The 13,316-nt window shown below is 36.4% G+C and overlaps 1 protein-coding gene across 3 annotated transcripts in view; it reads left to right on the forward strand.

The window, feature by feature from the left end:
• The first annotated feature begins 2,090 nt into the window (after positions 1–2,090).
• The window catches only part of LOC126817097 (uncharacterized), a 36,533-nt gene continuing 25,307 nt past the window's right edge, over positions 2,091–13,316 (forward strand). The window contains exons 1-2 of one of the 3 annotated variants that reach the window (XM_050543905.2): positions 2,091–2,209; positions 7,050–7,225. The gene's annotated coding sequence lies outside the window, so the exon portion shown is untranslated. Of the gene's footprint in view, positions 2,210–7,049; positions 7,226–13,112; positions 13,294–13,316 lie in introns of those variants that run through there. The other 2 variants (XM_050543907.2, XM_050543906.2) reach the window with 2 other exon arrangements.

Raw genomic sequence — 13,316 nt, forward strand, 5'->3', positions numbered from 1 at the left:
TTGAAAAAATAATATCATACACATGTATTATCAAAACCAACTGGAGGTCAATACGTTCAATACATCTAAATAATTGTTCGTATTTTATAATATTGTAAATTTGATGAAAGTTATGGTACACTTTGTCACAGAACATCGCAGAAAACAGTGACCGGGATCTTCAAATATATGACCGCAGAGGCATGCAGGACTTTCAGGAACATGACTAATGAATTTGTGACCCTGCAGGTCACAGCATCGGAGTCTTAAGTGATTTTGTAACATGGATGGGAAATCTTCATTTGTTCTTTTCGTTGAATAAGCAGATTGTTTTCCCTCTAGTAGATTGGGTGGAGCTTAAACGTGCAATAACTAGACATGTTCAATGTTATTGCACACTTTTTCTGGTTTACACTAGTTTTAGTAGAAATCATATAGAGAAGCTGGGTGTGTTTTCTGTTTCTGTGCAATAACAATAAGCATGTTGAGCAGCTGTCAATGTTACAAGTCATTTATAGCACGCTTCATTAGTTAACGTGTTTAACCCCTCGGCCTTCGGCCTCTGGTTAAACCTGTTAACTCATGAAAGCCGTGCTATAAATATAACTTAACATAGTTTGGGTTAACAGAAATAAAAGATGATCTGGATTCAACATTTTATTCTAACATATACAATAGTATCAGAATACTAAATATATGAGAAACCCTTCTCTGGTAAGCAACCAAAGCTCGTCTGTCTATATCCAAAAAACCTAAGACAATTTATACTAAATATGGTACATTCATTAATGATACTGAACAAAAGAACTTAAGATTATCTTGATTATCTAACTAGCCCACAATAGGTACGCCAGCCGCTGGGCCTTTGTTAAATTAAACAATAGCATGTTCAATTAAATTTCATTTAATCTGATTCCAAACCCATCTAGCTTTAGTTTTACATTCTAAATATAGAGCAGTGTAATAGTAATATGACACTTATACAATACACCATCTGAATAGATAATAATTGGGCTACAATTTATTGTCTTTGAGAGGATGATGACAGGATTCTCTTCAACACATCTTTGAGGTCACATTCCTAAACTTGAAGAAATCTGGCTGATTTCTAGTTGGTCTTAAGACTGTATACTAAAAATGGTACATTCATTAATGATACTGAACAAAAGGAACTTAAGACTATCTTACGATAATTACATAGCAGGTTACAGAACAATTGACCACTATACTTAATTTTCTAACTTGTCCACTATAGATATGCCAGCCGCTGGGTCTTTGTTAAATTAAACAATTATAATGGTCAATAAAAGGACATCGGAGATTGTATCACACAAGCTGTCATATGATGATTCTAATCTTTTACTGTCGCTCACATTATGTAACATCTTCTATGAATTATTTAGAACTTACGCTGATTGTTATAGCAAAACGAAGGAACTTTAATATCTGATCTGGGGAGACGGTCGGAAGATATTTTGAGAGTTTGGGGGTTTCTTGAAGGGGTACTGTCGTTAGTCCACTCTCTTATACTGGATGGGATAAATGATTTAGAACAAAGTTTAGTACGGCATCGAATTTCTTTAACTTTATCTTCGTTTCGAAGGAAGTATGTATTTGTTGGTTAAAGATTGATGAGGTTATTAAGATAAGGAGGAGTTAGATTATTAATAGTTTTGTGTCTATTTCGTCTTTCTTTGATTGGAATAAACCAAGTTTCTGTGTAGTAGAATGCATGGCTAGTACCCTTAACGGCCGAGCAAATAGTGTAATATAGTGACCCTTGGTAGCTATATTTAAATCTCGGTTAAAAACCGAGTACTGTTAGACCTGAGTCACCTTAGACCAAGTATGTAATATAATATCCTTGGTCGTTAAAGAGATATCAGTAATTGAATGTTAAAACTATTAACTGAGTTAGATGCGGCCATATTAATCTATTTAGAGTAATTAGGAGATTAACAGAAATAATGTCTCTATAGTTGACTGATAAAAAATACTGACCGAGTTAGATATTGTCTTATTAATTAAACTAATGGAGACTGATTATATTGGAATGTTTCAGTTCCCTTTATAAGGACAGACATTTTGCAATGAAATCATTATCGGACTGCCAGCCAAGGTATTCACACCCGCTGATGACGTTAACATCTAGAGGAGAACCAGGACAATTTACACAAAGTGAAGCATCGTAAGAAAACAAGTCATCTTTGTAGTATTTGTAAAGATTTTGGTATGTACACACAAAAAGCTGTATCTTTAAATTCCCTATTATTATTAAAGATACATTATGGGAGATTAGATAGCGAGATGGTAGTTCTCACTATAATAGTTAAAGACTAGATAATGTAAAGCGAAACGCTTTGCAGCCCCCCGCCCAGTTACGGGCGTGTGCTTATCGTGTAACATAGCCATATATAAGGCAAATTTATATAATCTGTTACCTTGTTTTTGTATCATATCTTTAAAAATTATCATGTTATATTTGATATAATATTGTTTAATCCAATTAAGGGTGGGGGATCACGTGACTAAGTGGGTAAGACACTGGCTCGCTACCCTGGAGGTCGGGTGTTCGATTCCTGCATTGGTCGAGAAAGTTCATCCAGATTTTCCGGCGTGGTTCCCCCTTGTCAGTGATACAGGACGGAGGGCCTGACAAGGACAGCTGTCTAGTCCTTCGGATGAGACGAAAAACCGAGGTCCCGTGTATACATTGGAATGCACGTAAAAGATCCCTTGGCAGTTGAAATTCGATATAAGAGTAGGCGATAGTGCCGCTGCCCGGACAAAATTTCCCTCATAGCACACTGTATGGCGTATGCCCGCCTTCATTAGCCCAGTATAGGAGCAGTAGGACGTTAAACCCCATTTCATTAATTCATTCTAATTAAGGGTACTGTTAATCCAGAATCTGACTATGGCTCTGTAGGAAAGTTTGGGTAGGGAGAATTTTTATACGCCCACATTTTCATGTGGACGTATTATTCCGTCGCCCCTGTCCGTCCGGACGTCCGTCCGTCCGTCCACAATTTGTTTGTGGACACTCTAGAGGTCACAATTCTTATCCGATTTTGACGAAACTTGAAATATAGGTTTATCTCCAAGAGATATTGGCTGCTTTCGATATTGGCATGTATCGGATCGAAACTTCATGGATTATGGCCCCCGTTTGTACGAAAAATTACGTTTTTAGCTTGTGGACCCTATAGAGGTCACAATTTTTATCCGATTTTGTTGAAACTTGAAATGTAAGTTTATAACCCAAAGATCTTGGTTCTTTTTGATATTCGCGCATATCGGACCATAACTTCCTGAATTATGGCCCCTGATTGTACGACAAATCGCGTTTTTAGCTTGTGGACCCTATAGAAGTCATAATTTTTATCCAATTTAAAAACCTGTATTATTATATCACCGTTACACCCTAAGGACTATGATTTCAAATTTCGTGAAAATCGGCCCAAAATTGACAGACACAATGGCCGCCGTTCGTTCTCAAATAGCGTAAGAATATGGTATATCAAGGTTGTGGACCCTATAGAGGTCACAATTTTTATCCGATTTTGTTGAAACTTGAAATGTAAGTTTATAACCCAAAGATCTCGGATCCTTTCGATATTCGCGCATATCAGACCGTAACTTCCTGAATTATGGCCCCTGATTGTACGAAAAATCGCGTTTTTAGCTTGTGGACCCTATAGAGGTCATAATTTGTATCCGATATTCGCGCATATCGGACCGTAACTTCCTGAATTATGGCCCCTGATTGTACGAAAAATCGCGTTTTTAGCTTGTGGACCCTATAGAGGTCATAATTTTTATCCGATTTAAAAAAAACTATATTATTATATCACTGTTACACCCTAAGGACGACTGAATCCAAATTTCGTGAAAATCAACCCAAAATTGACAGACAAAATGGCCGCCGTTCGTTCTCAAATAGCGTAAAAATATGGTATATCAAGGTTGTGGACCCTATAGAGGTCACAATTTTTATCCGATTTTGTTGAAACTTGAAATGTAAGTTTATAACACAAAGATCTCAGTTCCTTTCGATATTCGCGCATATTGAATTGTAATTTCCTGAATTATGGCCCTTGATAGTAGGAAAAATCACTTTCTTGTTATCTTGTTCTCTATCCATCTCTCGAAAATGTGGGCGTAACTGGGGTGTGACCGTGTGGGGTGTGACCATAACTTCCTGAATTATGGCCCCTGATTGTACGAAAAATCGCGTTTTTAGCTTGTGGACCCTATAGAGGTCATAATTTTTATCCGATTTAAAAAAAATATATTATTATATCACTGTTACACCCTAAGGACGACTGAATTCAAATTTCGTGAAAATCAACCCAAAATTGACAGACAAAATGGCCGCCGTTCGTTCTCAAATAGCGTAAAAATATGGTATATCAAGGTTGTGGACCCTATAGAGGTCACAATTTTTATCCGATTTTGTTGAAACTTGAAATGTAAGTTTATAACACAAAGATCTCAGTTCCTTTCGATATTCGCGCATATTGAATTGTAATTTCCTGAATTATGGCCCTTGAAAGTAGGAAAAATCACTTTCTTGTTATCTTGTTCTCTATCCATCTCTCGAAAATGTGGGCGTATCCTGCCTGGCAGCCGCTGGATTTTTTTGAAGAAATGTTTAGTGGGTGCCGAACAATATAATTTGAACTTGGGTGGACACTCACCACGTTATAGGTAATTTCACTATGACGTCATCAAATATGGCCGCCGACGTTATATCAATTTTATCCTACCTGCTCTAATTTTCTGTCAATTTCTATGAAATAAATGACAGAATGAAGCTGTTTATGGGAACTTATTTGAAGAACATATTTTTTGATATATTTTTATATTCACTTTTAAGAAAACACATACCACATTTTTAAGTGAAAACATGGGAAAATTTCGAAAATATAAAATAATTAGCCCATTTGCAATGCTATAACAATAAGAATACTTTAATAACACTAAAAAAAAGAAGACATTTTGTCTTTTTATATAAAGAACTATCTGTGCATACTAATTTATAATGTCAGGGATAGTTACCGCAAGATGTGGTGTCACAATACATAGTTACCACAAGATGGAGTATCTTCTGACTATGAAGAAATACACCGAGCGGAATCTCTCACACGGATTCAAAATGAAATAAGCAAACATATATCCAGCGTCAATGAAACCTATATATGTATATCACGTGTATCACGATAATAGTTGTTACCTTTATAATAGTAAATAACATTTTAAGACATATTATTACCGTAAACATACTAAAATATCACAAACTGGGCACGCAGGAAAAGGTACGTTCACGTTGCATCAAACAGTATTCAAACCAGCTTTGGTGGCAAAATGTTGTTTTTTTTATTTCACAGAATTAAGGGATGAATAAACTGAGAATGCAAAATTTCATAAGCCGCCTATGTTGCATTAATTTAGGACGCCTATTTCATACAAAAAGTGGACCTTACATATAAACATCTATCTGCATAGGCTAATACGTTTTTGAAAATACCTATTGAACAACATTTAAATATTGTCTACCACCTGTAGCACTTTCCACTCGAACTAACAATAAATTGTTTCTTGGAATTTTCGATTAAACGAAAACGTTCTTGTTGCTGTAAAATACTCGATCAAAATACCAAGAGTTAATTGTTATGATAATTTAAGACCTCTTTCTGCATGAAATGACAATAAATTGTTTTTTGGATAAAACGGAAACATATTTCATTTCCTATTGTGTAGCAGTGAAATAATATACGAACTATCATTTTATATAGCGTATTTCTACTGACAATAATTTTTTTATTGGAACAACTCTCTATCTGAGAAGGGAGTTATTTATGAGTTAATTTATATGATAATTTAATATCTACCACGTAATTCGGAAATGTGCAACAATTTGTAACACGATATCTTTCTACATGAAATGACAATAAATTGTTTATTGAAACAGCTCTCTATCTGAGAAGGGAATTATTCATGAGTTAATTGTTATGATAATTTAATGTCTACCATGTAATACAGAAATGTGCAACAATTTTTTAACATCATATCTTTCTACATGAAATGCATGACAATAAATTGTTTATTGGGTAAAATGGAAATGTATTCTTTTTGTGTGTTTTGTAGCTGGTAAAATAATATACGAATTGTCATTTTATATGGCGTGTTTCTACTTATGATTAATCTAATCAAGTAATGCAGAAATTTGCAAAACGTTTTAACACCCTATCCTTCCTCTCCATTTTCAGGGATGGGCTGTCAAGGAGTATGGTAGTTTCAGGGGGTCCCGAAACTAGTTAATGTTTTTGCGTAGTTTGGAGTCCCCTTTTAGTCATGAATTTGCGTCGATTTTGATGAATTGCTAAGGTTGCCGGCCGCACGTTAAATATGTGCTAAGCTAGAAAAATCACCATAAAGCACCATAATATACGGTCTCTGCGCCTGTTCGGAGAGAACCCCACCAAACCCCCGCCCTCATAGAGTGGGAAGCCCCCATGGAGCCCCTGGGGTATCATTAGGACCGACAGTAACACAGGATCATTTCTGCATTTTTTGCCCAGTGTCCTTTCCTGATGAAAAACAGTATTGTTGTGGCGATCACAACAAGTTGTGAAATGAATAACAGACAGAAATGAACCTGCTTACTAAAGATGGAACTAATTTTGCGAACAACATGACAAAAAGTAACACAAATATATTATACTGCGAATTTAAAATGGTACGAAAAACCGAGGTCCCCGTGTTCACATTGGCGTGCACGTAAAAGATCCCTTGGCAGTTGGAATTCGATATAAAGAGTAGACCATAGTGCCGCTCTCCGGGCAAAATTTCCCTCAGAGCACACTATATGGCGTATGACCGTCTTCATTAGTCCAGTTCGGAGCAGAACAGTAGGACGTTAAACTCCATTTCATATGACTTTTGATTTAACTTTTACTGAACTTTTGCTTTTGATTTAGCCATTGCTTTTGATTTTACTTTTGCTTTTATTTTGACTTTTGTTTCTATATTACTTTTGATTTTGACTTTCATTTCGTTTTATTTAGGTTTTTAAATAAATTTTGCAAACTTCTGGACTGACAACAATAGGCCACAATAGTAGCCAGTGCACCCGTCCTAAATAACATCGGCATAATAAAAGGAGCGAAGAAAGTTTACTAAGCTTGAATCTTTACTAATAATACTATCAGCGTGGCTGTTCCATTTACAGTTGTTTTGAAAGGTAAGTTCACGGTGTTTGTGTCAGTTACTTCCGATATTCTTACTGAGTTCACTGAAAGTTGTAGTAAACCTAAAGTGGTTTAAACCCACAATGCCCCCAACAAGAGGGTGTTATGGCGGAGAGATGTGAAACTTAAGTAAACAAAGGCTTATAGACTATATCATTATTATTATTGTTCATCTAGTAAAATGAAATGAAATGAAATGGAGTTTTATGGCACGTCAGCTCCAACCGGGAATTATGGTGCCAAACACATGGTGACTTTGACGAGACAAATTAAATCAATGTCACATAAATATATTTATATACATAAATAAAAACAAGTATCACAGTCAATGTTGTTAAAAATAAATACAAATAAATATAAGTCCTTTATGTATATAAATAATTAAAAACAAAAATACAGATATATATATATACAACTAAAATTTGTAATAAAAGTTTGTCTCTTTTAAAAAGTTTAACAATTTTCCATACAGCTCCGGTTGAGCAAATAATTGATGTAGTGACTGGGAACGGTAATAGTTTGATTTTACATTCTTGAGATATGAAATGAAATGAAATGGGGTTTAACGTCCTACTGTTCTGCTCCGAACTCTATAGCCCGTTCAGACGCTTAAGTTGAACTGGTTTAAAAACCCCGGAGATCGTTAAACCAGTTTAACTTAAGCGTCTGAACACAAATGTGGGGCAAATAAAGCAGTTTAAAAAACCCTGTCTTCGAGAAGGCTTTTTTTATTTTAAACTGATTCATCTTAGCCGTCTGAACGGGTTGGCTTAAACACCCCAGCTCCAGCTTGCTTTGAGCTTGCGCAGTACGCAGCAAGTTACATTCCTGTGAAAATATCGGGGTCCGAAAGTGCCAATGTTATCGAAAGCGTGCGAGAACCGAATAAAGAATAAATATGAAGCTACCCATGCGTAGTTAACTCTAACCTCCGACCGAAGAGGTCAGAATTGTTAAACTGGTTTGGCTTATAGTACGTGTGAACTCAACACGATTAAAACCCCCTGCGATTATGAACTTGTTTAAAAATAAGCGTCTGAACGGGCTATATGTTAAAGATACATTATGGAAGATTAGATAAAGAGCTGTCAGTTAACTCAGTATAATAGTTAAAAACTAGATAATGCAAAGGGAATATTTTGAATATGGAAAGGACGTTTGTAAGTTTTAATAACTTTTGCCCAATCCAATTGTATCAAAATTATTTTTGTTGGTGCAATAAAATATGTTTAAATTGAATATGCTGAAAATTTCTATCAAACTGCTCCACTCTGAACCGAGATATTAGCGATTGAATTTTGGGCCTAGTCTCGATCATAGTCTCGGTTATCCATTTTTTTTTTGATTTAATCGTTAATGAGTGGGGAGCTGCAGATAGAGTCCAAATCCAATGAAAATCCGACTCATACGATAGCATCGAGGGTTTATTAAGGTCATGTTAATAAATGTCTAATTAACAGTTTATATAACATTGCAGGCCTAAAGATAGACCTACAATAGGCGGATTTAGCTATTGCATAATGTATGTTTAATGATTAAAATATATGAGACAAATTCACGTGTCATCGGTTAATGAGTATCTTTAAATGTAATAAAAATTGCGCCGACGTGCGCCGACGTGCGCCGACGCTATTTCACATTTTGTAGGTTTATGATTTGTTTTTAATATTTTGATCAGATTATGTTTAATGTAGTAAACTATATACGTGACAGTCAATGTCTACAATCAGGCAATGTGTACAATGCCTGAAATATACCAGTCGATGTGTACATTGCCGGGTTAGGGTTAGGGTTGTGGTGGGGGTTAGGGTTAGGGTTACAAAGGCATTGTACACATTGCCTGATTGTAGTCATTGACTGTAACATATATAAAGTTGTATTTTGTCGAATTTCACTTTTCTGGTAAACCACATTGCTGTGAAGCGGATTAAAGTTTTAATCCTTTTTTATTTGATAATTACATGCTTGACTTGAGAACAATAGAGAAGGGGGGGGGGCAAAACAAATTCTGTCTTGAGGCGGTTAAAGGTCATTAGCCATGTTTCCGTCCATGTATTGATTGTTAGCGTAACTGCGCATGCCTCTGGATCACTTATTTTTAAGTACAGAGAGGTATCAGCAGCAAGTAGTTTCATTTTATATTATTCACAATGTCATTGATATATGATAAAAAAAATTAATGGCACCAATACACTGACCTGGTGGACACCATCGGGAATGCCCAATGGGGTTCGGGGAGATTCCGTTTACTGCTACACAGTGTTGTCGATTATCAAGATGTAAACACTGCGATTACGGGTTAATGTTTATTCGTTAACACTGTGGTTACGAGTTAATGTTTATTAGTAAACACTGTGATTACGAGTTAATCTTTATTCGTAAACACTGTGATTACGAGTTAATCTTTATTCGTAAACACTGTGATTACGATGTAATCTTTATTCGTAAACACTGTGGTTGCGAGTTAATATTTATTCGTAAACACTGTGATTACGAGTTAATGTTTATTCGTTAACACTGTGGTTACGAGTTAATGTTTATCCGTAAACACTGAGGTTACGAGTTAATCTTTATTTGTAAACACCGTGGTTACGAGGTAATCTTTATTTGTAAACACTGTGATTACGAGTTAATCTTTATTGGTAAACACTGTGGTTACGAGTTAATGTTTATTCGTTAACACCGTGGTTACGAGGTAATCTTTATTTGTAAACACTGTGATTACGAGTTAATTTTTATTCGTAAACACTGTGGTTACGATGTAACCTATATTTGTAAATATTGTGGTTATGAGTTAATCTTTAGTCGTATAGACACTGTGTACATGGTTACGAGTTAATCTTTCGTCGCATATTTTAGTAATATAGAGGTCAGGAATTTGTGCTAAGGAACATCTATGTAAAATAATATTATGGTTTTGATTAATTATTCTCCATTGCCAAAATATTAGCTATGCTATAAGTTAATTCTGAAACGCAAATTAAAATTGTTTATGAAATATTGTGACAATATCAGAACATGGGGTCTAAAGACAAAGAATGGAGAAATATGATGGCTGGAACAATAGCGTAATGTTTCATATAATTGATTCTAAGTTCATAACCATAAATATAGAAATGGAGAAATATGATGGCTGGAACAATAGCGTAATGTTTCATATAATTGATTCTAAGTTCATAACCATAAATATAGAAAGTATATGCTGGTTATTTTCATACGATAACTGAGCCATACATTAATCAGCATGTTGGTCATATACATTTTTCTTTGTTATAAAACATATATCATATTTGTTGACCAAATTAGGTAACAATCCCTTCCGATATTCAGATTGGGGTGCATGTCCATTCCATATTTAGAACTTAGTTGTTATCAGTCTTTAGATTAACACCTCAAATGAATAGGCACCTATAAAAGAAGGTGGGGAAATAGCATTCGAGGGAGCTCACCCCGCCGGTCGTACCAGCCATATATTTAGTTATTTGAGACAAGGAAGAATTGTGTATAACGCTTTCAGTTTATAGAAATAAAGTATTTAAGAAAAGAACCTGAACTGTAGTTGTAACTTCGTCACGGAAGAAAACACAGCGTGAAGATTGGAGATCTGATAGTACTACAATAGACATTGTGCACATGGTTACGAGTTAATTTTTATTCGTAAACACTGGTATAACAATATCGTCACTGCGACCATATTATGTCCTTGACCAATTATTGGTTCGAAATTCATAAAGAAGGCATATCATATATCACGTAGACCAACGTAAATTGGTGATAAGCTGATACATTAAATGAACTATAGGTTAATAAACACATCTATCATATTGTGTCTTCTTAATTGTCAAAATATATCACCTCCTCTCTTGTTTATTAAACTGTAAATACGGTAATAATCCCCGCTGGTGTGCAAGGTATGAGGGATGTCTATTCCATATTTGGGAATATAGTACTGTGGTTAGTCTATGACCAGGGCCGTAACTAGCTCATAGCAACGAGGGGGGGGGGGGTGTTCTCATGGGTGCTGTTAAATTGACGGACACTGTATATCTAGGGTTCTTTTATGGTCGATAATTTTTTCACGGGGGGGGGGGGTACGGGCCTGTCTATGACGTAAGTGATTAGGGTGTAGGCACCTATAAAAGAGAGTGTGGGTGGGATTCGGTAGAACATATGCAGACTATCCTAACTGCCATATCAAACCATATAATATGTACTTCTTTGAGAACGAGGGGGATATGTGATTAACAAAATGCTTCTATGCTTATAGGACAGCTGGCTAGTCCTTCGGATGAGACGAAAAACCGAGGTCCCGTGTATATATTGGAATGCATGTAAAACATCCCTTGGCAGTTGGAATTCGATATAAGAGTAGGCGATAGTGCCGCTGCCCGGGCAAAATCTCCCTCATAGCACACTGTATGGCGTATGCCCGTCTTCATTAGCCCAGCATAGGAGCGAAACAGTAGGACGCTAAACCCCATTTCATTTTCATTTTATTTCTATGCTTATAGAAATAAAGATAAGAAAAAGAACCTGTGCCGTGTTTCTCGAAATTTTAACTAAAAATAAAATCCAAATTTTAGTATATACTTCAACTTCAATTTTGTTTAGATAAGCACTAAAATAAATCTAATATTAGGCTATCCAGTCAAATTACTAAAATTTGTTTGTTTTTTTTTATCTTAGTTAAAATTTCGTAAAACAGGCCCCTAAACTATAGTTGGTAGTTTGATCACGGAGGTAACCACAACGTTGAAGTCAGAGACCCAGAAATGCGACACAGTGTTTATGGGGTAATCTTTATTCGTAAACACCGTGGTTTTGAATAAAGCTTCACCACTTCCACTCGGCAAACCTCAGCAGATTCCAGTACCCTACATCTTCAGAATCTTCTGACCCGGTCAAACCGATAGAAATCTTCAAAAATAACTTTGGGGAAATCGAAACTTACTTTCATTTCGGTTTAAGCATGGAGACCATCCCCACACACGGTTAGTGCTAAATGATAAGGTCAGCTCAATTTTTCGTCATACGTCACGAGATGTAAACAGGGCTAGCGCTAATCCCAACCCCAACCCTAAACACGGACCTAGTCCCAGTGCTTAGGCTTCCCTAACTTTAACCTAAAATCTCGCCAACAATCACGTGCCCTAACCTTATTTATATCTCAGCGACCTTGACAAAAATTGAGCTGGCCTTAACAAATAGATTTATCCCCCCCTCCCCGAACCCCCCACCCACACACTCACACATGCTCAGCTAGCTCAGAGATCAAAATTCATGCGGCTCGGCCAGTATACATATGACCCCCCCCCCCCCCCCCCCCCCCCCCCGCCGACTCCAATCACTAGCAAACCCGCACTCAAGTCTCCCATCACTAACCGAAAAGAGCACGAGATGGGAATTCCCCCTTACCTTTACCAATGCTTGAACTCATATCAATGTTAAAATAGGTGATTTTAATCACTCAAAGATCTCCTCTCCCTTTCTTATTCGCTTAGACAGGTAAATTGAACCAAACTTCTAGGGCTAGCCTACTTATTTGTTACGACCAATAGACACATAAATTAAATAAGATAGGCTAGAGCTGTTCCCGTATTGTAAGTTTATAACACCCATAGAAATATGATAACACCACGTGCACTGGAGCGACAAGTGTCCGTGTCGCACGTGCAAGTCAAATTGTTGGTGTCACGGTGAGCTTTTCCCGCCACAATCTGGACTGTCGACGACTTTGTTACCCAGGCGGTATTTTGAACGATGAGCCAACACATGAACTGGACAAACGCGAATTGGACATCTGGTACTACGTCACACAGCGCGTTATTTATAAATAGCTCTGTTGTAAGTTAAGTTTAGTCTGATACGAGTTGAGGCCAGACTGCGAATGGGAAGTAAGATGTGGTTAACGATGAACGAAGCTCTTTATTGAATAGAAAATGAAAGTATGATTAGATTTAAGATGGAAACTGCTTTTCTACGAAGGTGAAGGCAACTGCAGATATATCTTGAAGGACATTGTTTAGGGCAACATACAGAGAACGGATATTTTACAGTGTGAGTGAGTATAGATATGTAACTATA

Source organism: Patella vulgata, chromosome 4, assembly GCF_932274485.2.
Source record: "Patella vulgata chromosome 4, xgPatVulg1.2, whole genome shotgun sequence".
Lineage (NCBI taxonomy): Eukaryota > Metazoa > Mollusca > Gastropoda > Patellidae > Patella > Patella vulgata.